This window comes from Thamnophis sirtalis, unplaced genomic scaffold (assembly GCF_051295495.1).
Source record: "Thamnophis sirtalis isolate CommonGarterSnake01/CBP01778 unplaced genomic scaffold, rThaSir2_p1.2 scaffold_2, whole genome shotgun sequence".
Taxonomy (NCBI): Eukaryota; Metazoa; Chordata; class Lepidosauria; order Squamata; family Natricidae; genus Thamnophis; species Thamnophis sirtalis.
In genome coordinates, this window is record NW_028261382.1 from 130,238,719 (window position 1) to 130,251,075 (window position 12,357).

The 12,357-nt window shown below is 37.5% G+C and overlaps 1 protein-coding gene across 1 annotated transcript in view; it reads left to right on the plus strand.

The window, feature by feature from the left end:
• Positions 1 to 429: 429 nt before the first annotated feature.
• The window catches only part of PAG1 (phosphoprotein membrane anchor with glycosphingolipid microdomains 1), a 38,739-nt gene continuing 26,811 nt past the window's right edge, over positions 430 to 12,357 (plus strand). Inside the window, exon 1 of the mRNA XM_014073012.2 lies at positions 430 to 555. The gene's annotated coding sequence lies outside the window, so the exon portion shown is untranslated. The remainder of the gene's footprint in view (positions 556 to 12,357) is intronic.

A 12,357-nucleotide genomic window follows, 5' to 3' on the forward strand; every position in this document is an offset into this window, starting at 1 on the left:
TATTCCAGATGTTTTCTTTTTACATTCAGTCACTTGGCATAAAAATAGGAGGCTAGAAGATACTTTCCATCTGTACATCTGGGTTTGTGAGGTGATGTTTTTTTTTAAAAAAAAGAATGGTATCATCTTACTGCCCTTTTAATAATAATTATTTCCTTTGAGGAATGGGGAGCATCGTAGTACAGATATCCGTGATTTTTTTCCCATCCGTTCTCACCCTACTTAGATTGCTTTGAAAGGAGGAGGAGAAAGAAGTTCAGATCTGTACATGAGAGGAGTGTCCTTGTGATACTATTCATTCTCTGTTCTGACAGAGAAGGCATTGTCTGTTCAGTGTAATAGGCTTGGCAGCCAAATTAGGTAGTGATCTGTTGCTGTGCATATAGACTCAGAAAGTATCAGAGCAGGCAAGAATCTGATAATTCAAAGAATTGGATCAATTAGAAATGACTTTTTAACATGTTGCTATGTATGTAGGAGGCAGAGTTTATGGAGTGCATTGCTTCTGCTTTGGAGTCTGTGCAGTTCTACATGAAGAGGAGTTTTAGACTGAAGGTAATCCTTTCTAAGTTTGCATGTTGCTTGCTTGAAGCCACTAAACATAGAGCATTGTGAGACTAACTTGATTTTTTGGGATTGTGAGAATCATTTATTTTTGGAATGCATGCCTCTTCACTGTGCCCATATTGTCTGAATTAACATTTAAATGAGGAAAGTATGTGAGAAAAAAAGACTAACCAGGTTCCTACATCTGTAGCATTATCCCAAATAGCTTATGTTTATATGTGGTGGGTTTGAAGATTTTGTTAATTGAAATGCATTAATTTAGAACCAGCCTGCGGAATTACCGGCTTTGCACTGAGTTTCTTTCTTTTTGATGTCTTTTGTAATAGATGCTATACTGAATGATGTAGTAAAATATTATTTCTATTAACATGGAGTAAAATTGGAAGAAGAAGGAAGTATTATTACGTATTAGGTTGTTCTGGTTAATGACAGCAATAAAGCAATTTTCTGGATATTAGGAAATAATTTTTCTTAAGAAATTGACTACTTAATACTTCACAAACTTTTTACTTTAGATTTGTTTTCCATTTCTCTTACAATTATTCCTTACTAATGCCTCTATATGTTTTCTTGAAAAATTTAGGATTTTTTTAAAACAACAAAAACATGTCTTTCAGCTATTTTTAATTGCAGCTGTAACCTACAATCATTAATGTATTATTATGTTGAGTATTGCGTAATATTTGTGGGTGGGAAGTTGGATATTTGTTTACTTATTTAACTTTTGAAAGTTTGGGGAGGAAGTGTAAGTAGCCAGGAATCTGACTTCCAATACTTGAAAGGTGAGGTGGGACTAGAAAACTATCTGCACGGCATCCGGTTAAACACCTGCAGCCCTTCATTCTGGAGAACTTTCACCTGCTGTTTGTGGATCTGCTAACAGTTCTGATCTCAAGAGGCTCAGAGTTTCTTTGGGCTTCTGTTACGTCTTAATCCATAGGGAACAACTGCTCTAAGTAGCAAAACACTCTAGGTTATATGTGAGGCACTGGAAACGTGCTGCTGCTTGACAACAGCAGTCCTTGCTTGTCTCATTCAAAAGTGACCTGACCAGCTGCATTTAGCTGTCAAGATTAGGAAACCAATAATTACACTTTTAGCTAAACGGAAGGAATCATTTCACATTTTGTTACCAATTGCTTTGAACTTACCCTTTTAACAGGAGACATTGAAGTTCTCTTCGCTGTTATATTTTTAGGTGGATTGTTAGATAACGATTTTAAAAAAAATCTTCCTCTAGTTTTTAATTGCTGGTGAGAAGAATAAAAAAAGAATGTTCCATTTAGCATTTATGGTTGTGGGGGAAGGAGGAAGAAAAGGAATGAGAGTGAAAGAATAACCTTTCTTGGCTAGGCTGGTTTAATTGGCAGTGCAGGCTTCAATGTGATGGAAAGTAGCTTACCCTCCACAGGGGGGTGGGGAGACATAGAGAGAAAGAGCTTCTAAATACAGGAGTACAAAAATGGAATAGTTCTAGTTTAGGTGTTTTCACTTAAGAAAAAAAAAATAAGGAAGGGGGAAAGTGACAGTAGGAAGGAACAAAGAAGATTTTGCCAGGTGGCAGGATTGGTTCATGGTTCAGAGACCTGCTTGCACAGATGTCCTCCTGTTGATTTATCAGGTTTCAGCAATCAGCAATGGAAATGGGAAAAAGGCTGGGGGGGGGGGGAATCTTTACAGAGCCTTTGTAAAATTATGAATGTGGGAAACAGATGCTGAAAATATACTTAATACAAAATTTCCCTGGCTGGAGAGTTATGAATAGCTGAAGTTTCCTACTAAGTCTATAGGCAGTAGCAAATTCATTAATTAAATAATATAGAGAATTGGCCATAGTTAGATGAAAATGAAACTGCTTTATACCACATCAGATTTCTTTGTTCATCAAAGCAAAAGTTGACTAAGTGTACACATCATGGTGTGTGCAGGCGCACACAAATGTTCATACACACACACACACACACACACACACAGAGGGGTGTGCTTCAAAACTTTTTCAGCAAAAATTTCAGGTTCTCTGCCCAGTTACTGGGTGGGCGTGGCCACGGTGGACCCTCCTGAACCACAAGGGGGGGCTGTTTTTGCCTCCCCCAGGGTCCGGAGGCTTTCCTCGAGCCTCTGGGAGGGCGAAAACTGCCTCCTCTGGGCTCAGGAGGTCTTCTGGGGGGGGCATTTTTCTCCCTCCCCAAGCCTCCGCATGGTCCCTGCACTTAACTCGCATCCAAAATAAGCCACATGGATACTCCTGGAGGGGAGGGGAGGAGAGGGGAGAGGTGGGTGGGGCCAGCCAGGGATGGGATTTGGAGGTTGTCCAAACCAGCCATAACATTAGCTATGGGTTCTCCCAAACCCAGGCGAACCTGTAGCAGCCCACCTCTGCATACACACACACATACACACCATGATCTCTGCCATAGAATATACCATATTCTAAACTATTTCCAAATAATTTTGGCAATACTAAAAATCTAAAGGAGTTTAACCTAAAGGATTTTTTGCCCTACTCAATTAAATAGTTTTGTAATCTATTGTCCCATACATTTTAAGTAATATATTGTTGGGTTGACTAATGGTCACTATATGACATTCTGACATAATGTTAAACCAGAATGTTTAACTACTATTGGTGGAATAAATTATAAAATCGTTTGTTTCCCTCATTTTAACTAACTTGCAATCTGTCTTCACTGTGTCAAAAGCTGAATGGGTAAAATAATTGGAAACAGTATGTTGATTTGTGCTTGAACTTCTGTAATGTGAAGACATATCTACAACTGAAGATTTGCTCTCTTCTGTTCCAGATATTTCTTCACATAACAGAAGTTCAAATTTAATGGTAAGGTTTTCTGTAAACTCAAGCACTGATAGCGATAATTAAAATGCCTCTTATACATAAAGTAAGAAAAAAAACTTTTTCAATGTTTTTTCTATGCTCCATGAAATTAGCTCATGAAGTTTTAACTGAATTAAATTCAGTCCTTTGGTCACAAAAAAATAGAAACCCATATGGGCCCATTGCTTCTAAGATCTGTGTTTTGTCTAATCTCAGTTTTGTGTTAAAGAAAGACTCACTGTTTTCTATAAAAGAAAACCACTGACATTTAATCGTTTTTTTCTTTCATATGTTCTTAGGACTGGGAGGGAAGTGGTGAGAAGATCTATGTCTGTATAAACTGAAAACATTTGGGCACACACCACAGTTATGTCTTTCATGAATAGTTACAGAACATAGATCTGATTTCCAGATTGCAAACCACTCCTCGCTTTCTGCTTTTAACAACTGTCTTCCTGACCTAGAAAGGGAACTTTTAATAATTGTTAAGCTACATTATTTTCAGAGAACATCTGTAAGATTTAGTATTAAAAATAATCATGTAAATTTCTGCAATGTCAGGATAAATGTTCCAGAAATAGACAAACTGTCCAATTAGTCATTCACATAGATTCATTTTTCTGATTATTAAAATACCCAGGCTGGAATTTAGAATGCAAATAGGACTAGAAATGTTCATTGAAACTAATTAGCTTCTGCAGGGGTGTATGATATAGGCCAAAGGAACAATATATCTTATAAAGTTTATAACAGTTTGACTAAGAATGTCCTCAAATATATTATTATTTGATTAAAAAGATTTAAAATGTAGCTTGGAAACATACATTTTGCCAGCTAGCTCAGTGTTTCTGAAACTCAGCAAGTTTAAGATTTGTGGGCTTATTCCCCAGAGGGGGCTCCACATATTGTAAAGTTGCTGAGATTAGAAAACCCTGAGCTAGATGACAGCTTGGCTGATTTCAAAATGCAAAGTAAAGTCAAAACTGGTTAGTATTTGTATGGAAGTCTACCAAGAAATTTCAATCTGGCCCAGGAAGCCCAGAGAGGCATTGGCGAACCATTTCATAAGATTTTGAAGAAAATGCCATGTCCATGAAGTTTCTCTTTTATGCAAAAAATAGGAAGCTCCTACGCCCTTCTTGTGACTAATCAGTGTGGAAGAAGGGTAATTTTTATGAGATCTTTTTTAAGATTAAGAATAAAATAACTGAAGGAAGGTTAAAGCATATATGGACAAAATGTTATCAATTCATGTTCAATTGCCAGAGAATGTCAAGAATGTCAAGAATGTGTACCTGAATCGCAGAAAGTGGAGGGAAATAGGTATGTTATGCTTTAAATGTGTTCTATGTTCCATAAATACCTCCTATCAGAGGTGCTATTCAGCAGGTTCTGATCAGTTCTGGAGAACTGGTAGCAGAAGTTTTGAGTAGTTCAGAGAACAGGTAAATTTCACCTCTGACTGGCCCAGCCCCCATCTATTCTCTGCCTCCCGAGTCCCTGTTGATCGGGAGGGAATGGCTATTTTGCAGTAACCTTCCTGGAGTGGGGTGGGAATGAAGATTCCCTTGCCACACCCACCAAGCCATGCCCACCAAGCCGTGCCATGCCCACCATGCCACGCCCACAGAACTTGTAGTAAAAGAAATTTGAATCCCACCACTGCCTCCAATGCTCATGAAATTGAGACCTGTGAGAAAGTCCAGCATCAGATCTTCCAGTGATGCCCTTATGCTTAAATTCTGTCTTCTTGGTTATAGCTCTTGGCTATGAAAAGATCAATGCAGCAAAATAGGCCCAGTCAAAAAGAAGGGATTCCTGGCTTAAAGGAAAGAGTTAGTTGGTCAGCCAAAGGCTAACACTACAGCTTCCCATTCACTAATTCTCTTTGGCAATGTCATCACTCCAAACACCATTTGCATTTAAGCAGCAAATGCAGTGTTGGGTTCGGAATCTATGTCCCCACAGAATAAAGTACCCTTTCAGTTCCTAAAAGGCTTCTGATCCAGCAGAGCATTCTGATGCTGAATAGAAAAGTATTTCTAATCACCAGCAGTTCTACTAGAAAACATGATTTGTAGGATTGAGGCATCTTCTGTAGCAGAATCAAAAGGAGGAAAGAGGATGGACAAACGTTCTCTCCTCCCATTTGTCTTCAGCAGAAACAGCTCCACTCAATATCTCTTCACTCTGGTGGAACTGAAATAGTGGGTCCAAGAGACTTTCTGTGAAATCTATATTTGCCATGATAACATGTAGAGGTAATTTGAACTTCTCTTTGAAATAACCAGGTTTTTTTTTCTTCCTTATTGGCTATTTAATGACGCTGATATTATTTTAAATTAGGAAGAATAGGAGGTTATTCGTCTCAAGCCTGCTCTTTTTCCCCCCCCAGGGTACACATTGCTTCCTCGCTGAAGCTGCATGACAACTCTGTAAGATAACCAAGCATTTTGTGTTATTCAGTTCAGTCAAGGAGGTTCAAAACTGTGGCCATGATTCCCAGTTTAGCACTGGGTTTTATTTTCTATCTTGCCACAGCTCTTGCCTTTGCCCAGAAATGCAACTTTATACTGGGTCATCTATATCAATAATAGTTACCTACATTATTTCAGTGGCCATCCGTATATAGCCCAAACAGTAGCTTCCATATAGTTACTTGCAGATCCTGATGTAACTAAATGATACATTCTAATGGAAAAGTCATTTCCTTGGATTCACTGAACTGTTTCAAGCCAGTAAGACTGCAGAATACTCAAACAATTAGAGTCATATCAAATACAGTGCAATTACACATATCTTTGCCCATTTTGTAATTACATGTTTTTTTAAAATATTTTTCATTAAATCGAATAAGAATAGGTTGAGAAAAACCCATGAAGTTTTTTGTTGAACATTGTGTATAACTGAATTCCATAAACCTGTAATTTGCCTCTCATAAAAAATACAGTAGATGACAGGAGAAAAATCTCATGTCTATAATCATATTTTTTATAAAATTGTATAATTTAAATTTTGAATTATATTTCCTTTCAGAAAAATGCAGTGCTTTAAAAGCAGGTGTTACATTTAGTAATATCACAAGGTTAAAATGCTTTGGTTTTATTTAATGCTTGGGAGAGTAAGACATCCTGCGCTACTCCAGGCATGTGCAATATCATCCCTTAAGACTTCAGAATCACTTAGCATCTCCATATAGTCCTTAACATCAGAAACCACCAACTGCAGGATCAGTTAATCGCCCAATGAAAAGCAGACTGCTCCTCAAAAGGGGTAGTAGAATAAATCACAATCTCAAATCAGTCAGAATTGGGAAAACATTTTTGAAGGCTGTGGTGTGTTGCTGAGACAACATTTTTTCATAAGTCAATGTCAACCAGTTTCTTTTCCATGGATCTGTCCACAGTGCTGAAGATTCCTGTTGTCCTATGCCCTGCACCACCATGGCATTGCATGGCTTCTCAGCCAGACCAAGTCTATATAATGTACATGTTTTTAAGTGTCAAGTCACTTTCCAATTTTCTTTTATATTATGAAAGCTTTATCTGACTTTTTATATTGTAAACAGAAAAAAGTATTAATACAATTTCTGTGTGTGGGGTGTGTGTGTGTGTGTGTGGCTTATATGGTTGGCCATGTTTAGACATGATTCTCGTGGCTTACAGCAATAATAAACCAAAGACATTAAAACTGCACACTTGAATCTCCATTCTATCAAGCCACACATTCCTTGGGCTCCAAATTCACCCTATCTCAATGCCTGGTAGGAAAGCCAGCTCTTTATCAATTCTAGAAGGCTAAAAGGGTGGGAACCGTTCCTACCGGTTTGGACCAGTTCAGCCAAATAGGTAATAACTTGGCAGCTTAGATTGCTGGAAAACTATCCGGTAGTTTATGGTCTTCCATAATCTCTGAGATTTAGATCTGTATTGGAGATATGAGTGTGAGACACAAGAAAAATGAAAATATTTACAAGACCTAATATGTCATAAAAAGATACAAGAAAGCAGGAAATGTGGAGGAGGGGAAAGCAGCAGCAAAATAATCACAAACAGATGTGAAGTAATTCTTTATAGTTATATAGCATATGTCACATTACAAGCTCCTTTGTAGTAAGTCCTTCATATTTTTTGGATACACTAAAGTCAAGAAATAGAAAAGTTGCTGGTATTTTAAATCATATTGAAGTCACAAATTGAAAATCTAAATTTAGAATCATGAATCATTTTATTAGTGATTACCAAATAACCATAGAAATGTAGGTATAGTTTCTATTTACTTCTAGATGCTACATTTTCCATTAATGATATAGGACTTTTATTGCCTACTTTTACTTTGGTAAAAAAAAAATACTAGAGGAATTCATTATTTAGTTGTACTAATTATGTCTTTTTCTTTTGTTTGCATTAGGAATGCTAATAGGTGGTTTATTTTATTTAATAATCTTATGAAAGAAAGTACTTTAAGGTGAGGGGTTTATTATGCAACACCTCTGCTTAATTCATGCTGTTTTACTGAGCAGCAAAATGTCACAACTTTCCTTTTGTGATCATCTATTTTTCCATTGCTGTTTTGTCTTTTTCTTCTACATTTTTCCTGCACTTAAGAATAAACCTTATTACACAGAAAAAAAGACAAAAAACTGTTGTGAAAGCTAGGGCTGCACAAATTGTTTCACAGAAATAGTTGGGAAGGCATCGGAGCTCTTTATTTATCATTACTATAATGATAATAGTGCTGTTTCTTGTAGTCTCCACATGGTTGTGCATCCACATCTACTTCACTGCAAAGGATATATCCAGCCTTAATGAAAAATAATAGTGGAGCTTCTGAATCCAAAGCAGCATATTTTTTTCCTATTTTGTTTCTGAGTATTTTTTTAGAAGACAATGTATCATAACCCCTTTTTTCAGACTAGATTACCATGATATGGTATTCCAGATTTGCCAGATTTGTGATATGATTAATCTAGAACTGTAATCTAAGAGAAGTCTCACCACCAGGGCAAATGTTTCTTCCATAGTTGGAGGTACAGAGAAACCCACAGGAAAACAAATTAGAAGTGCAGAAAAGAGACAGTACCATGTTTCACATAGTGTTGAAGACTCTTGCCATAGCTTCTGCACCCCCTTCCTGCCCCCCCCCCAATCCATCCTTTTTCTTTCTCCTTAAGTGTTCATTGTAGATTAAACTTGCCATGGAGAATGCCAACCTCTGAGTACCTTCCTATTGTATCCCCTGTTAGGACATGATCTTCAGTGGGTTTTAACTCTTTATCCATATTGGGTGGGCAGTATGACAATCAAGCTCCAAGTCAGTAAGGATTCAGTACGCAATAAACAACATCCTAGGACTTCACTTTCTTTTTTGGCAGCTGCAGCACACTGCTGGCTCATATTTAAGTGACTGTCCACTAGGTCTCTCCCACAGTTATTACTCTTGAGCCAGGTACCACTTATTCCATACCTGTGCATTTGTTTTTTCTTGCCTGAATGTAGAATGTTACTTTTTTCACCATTGAATTTCATTTTGTAAATAGGGCCCAGTGTTTAAGTCTGTTGAGATCCTTCTGTATCTTAAACCTATCTTTGGAGTATTAGCTATTCCCACCATATTGGTGTCATCTGCAAATTTGATGAGTTCCTCTTCTATGCCCTTCATAAATCATTTATGAAGATATTGAAGAGTACTGGCCTAAGACAGAGCATTGAGGTATCCCAGTGTATATTTCCCTCTATGTAAATATAATTCCATTAAGGACTATACATTGTGTAGTTATGAACCCTATACAACAACATCCCTGTGAGGTAGGTTGGGCTGAGAGAGAGTGACTGGCCCTAAGTCACTTGGGTGGCTTTCGTGGGACTTGAACTTATATCTGCTTTCTAGCCTGGTGACTTAACCACTAGACAAAACTGGCTTTGCTATTATGTAAGCAAAGTGACATAACATAGGCTGGATTTGCAGATGTTACCTGGGCATCAGAAGGTGATTTCATTCTGGAAAAGCTGTAGAAGTATTTTTCTTGGGTTATAGATGTTTGTAAAAGGAATTCTCAGAATCTATATCCCTTGTTGCACAATTTCCTAAATTGCAATGTGCAAAAATGCCATCAGACTAAGATGGATTATGAAGGAACATGAAGCAGTGTAAAAGAGAAAAGAGCACAGAACACAAAACAAAAAATTACAATAGGCCAAGGAAACAGTTTCTCTTAGTGCCGTTTGATAGGAACGGACTTTCATAGGCTTACCAACTAAGCATAAAATGACACCCTAGTTACAGTAATGATTATGTAATTTCGGTGTGATGCTCAAATTTGCAAGCTGTCTTAAGAAAGAGCTTATCTTTCAAAGTTTGTCTTCCTAAAATGACTTATGTGGCATAGACCATTTCATTTTAATTCTGGAATTGAAAATGGTAATTCTCCCCTAGAATTATCATATCTGGCTGTTTTTAATCATCAGTTCTATGCATGTGTATTTAGTCACAGTGGGTAAATTTGCAAGCAAAGCAGGACACACAGGCTCTGAGATCCGCTCTGCTTGTTCAGCAGATGGTTGACATAATATCTTGCAGTATAGTCCTGCTGAGTCCTAAAGGCAAATGTGCCATAAGTAACCTTGCCATAAGCCAGTTAATGCAAAGGCAATTTTCTATGTGGAGTTTGAAAAGCTCCTCATTTGTCTGCTGTACATAACTCTGTGAACAGAGGCTGCCTAGCAGATTGTTTGCTTTAATCATACACTTTTTTAAAAAAGTGTTTTAACAGACTGAACACGTGTGAACTTTCAGCCTTTTATCATGGAACGAACAACACATTATGCTGTCAATTACAACCAGTGAGTAGTGCTCTGCATCTTCAAAAGACATTTCATGTTACTGGGCTGTTTTACAAATCTATCATCACATTTGCCACCCAAGATTACAAGGAAACTGGATGTGCTGTATGGGATTCCATGTAACGCTGCAGTAAATAGGAAGCTAATCACTTAGAAGAGGTGGATATGAGTCAAGGAAAATCAAATTTTCATTTGAAAAAGGACAGTGCTCTTGCTTCAGTTCAGAACCAACCAAGCCTCTTATGCTTACAGTAGGGATAAGCTGAATTTTTACAAAGCTGCATCTCACAGCTTTATGTATGTGGATGAGGGAGAATTTTTCATTGACAGCAATGGACCAGAAATGTGAAACCAGAAATGGGTTTTAAAAAAGTGTATAATGGTTCCAAGACGCTTAGGAATATAGGAAAACTCCTAGTTTCTTTTTAAAAAATGCCAGAATATTTATACCTGCTCTGCCCAATTTGCTCTCTAGCACTTGGCTGATCATAGAAGGGCTTAATTGGTTACTGCTTGAGTCGAAAACCAGCAGAAAAGGTTACAGCTAAATTAAGAAAGCATAAACTGGAATAAAATAATGGCTAACAAATTCAGTATCAGAATCACTAATTTCTGTAGCTCCTGCTTTGATGATTCTTGATTTTTCACCATGACTAAAATCAATATTAAGACAATATATTTATACATCGGGTGCAGAGGTGGATTGCTCCCGGTTCGGTCCTGATCGGGCGAACTGGTAGTAGCAGTGGCGGAAGATTCCGCCCAGCCGTCTGGATGCTTCTGCGCATGCGCAGAAGCATTGTACAAGCACTCCTGAACCAGTAGTAAAAAATTGGCAACCTACCACCTACCACTACTACACAGAAAATCTCAAATATTTCAAGAATAGTCATATAAAGGTATTTTCTCCAGATACTGAGGACACGACACTGCTGTTCTCTCCCTTTGCTACAGCTTTAATGCCTCATCCTGTGTAGCAGGTTGAGTTCAAATAATAAATTTCAAGATTATCTTCATCCATAAAACTTGATGAGCATTCATGGATCAATGTTTCTCACTTAAACCACTGTACAAGCTTGTTAAAGGAAATACAAGGTCCTTAAAGAAAAGTTGAGAGTAAAATGTAATATATGAAATTTAGAACCTACTCCACAGTGGCTTGCAAAATCTAAAAGGATTACAAGAGGCAAACGAGGCAACTGAGTTCTAGTCCCTGCCTTAAACGTGAAAACTGGCTGAGTGACTTTGGCCCAGTCATTCTTTCTCAGCCCAAGCCATCTCATAGGGTTACGAGGAAAATAAGAGGAGCAAAGAGTATTTGGTATGTTTGTCACCTTGAGTGATTTATATACAATAATAAAGGCAGGATAAAATAAATAAATAAATAAAATATTTTATCCAATCAAAAACACCTATTGCTGAGACTTACAGCTGAATAGAATATAAAGTTCAGTTCCATGTAAGGTTGTTCTTATTTTCAGGGAAAGGTGGTAGAAATTCTTATGTGCGAGTGCATGCATACTTATGAATTTTCCCTTTGGGATCATCAGAATTGCAAAATTAGTTGACATATAAAACTGTCTGAGAACTCCATCTCTCTTTCTCTCCCCTCTCTTACCCAATTAAATGTGCAAAGACTGTTATTCATTAGTTGTGCAGATTTTTAAGACTGTATAAGCAGCAGTTAATTAGATTTGATAATCATATTTGCTCTGTGGCATTTAAGTAAGAAAATCCACTGTTTGCAAATTGTTCTTTCAGGTTTATAATCTTACATTTTCATTTTGCAGGCAAGTATCACAGCACTGGATAGTTGAAATAGTTGGCTACATATTTCTTTATACATTAGGTAACGGTAAATGTTCCCCTTGCACATACGTGCTAGTCATTCCTGACTCTAGGGTGCGGTGCTCATCTCTGTTTCAAAGCCGAAGAGCCAGCGCTATCCAAAAATGTCTCCGTGGTCATATGCTGGCATGACTAAACACCTAAAGTGCACGGAACACTTTTACCTTCCCACAAAATGTGGTTCCTATTTTTCTATTTGCATCTTTTACCTGCTTTTGAACTGCTAGTGTCAGGTATGCCTCCTTCAATATCTAAGAAAGAAAAACC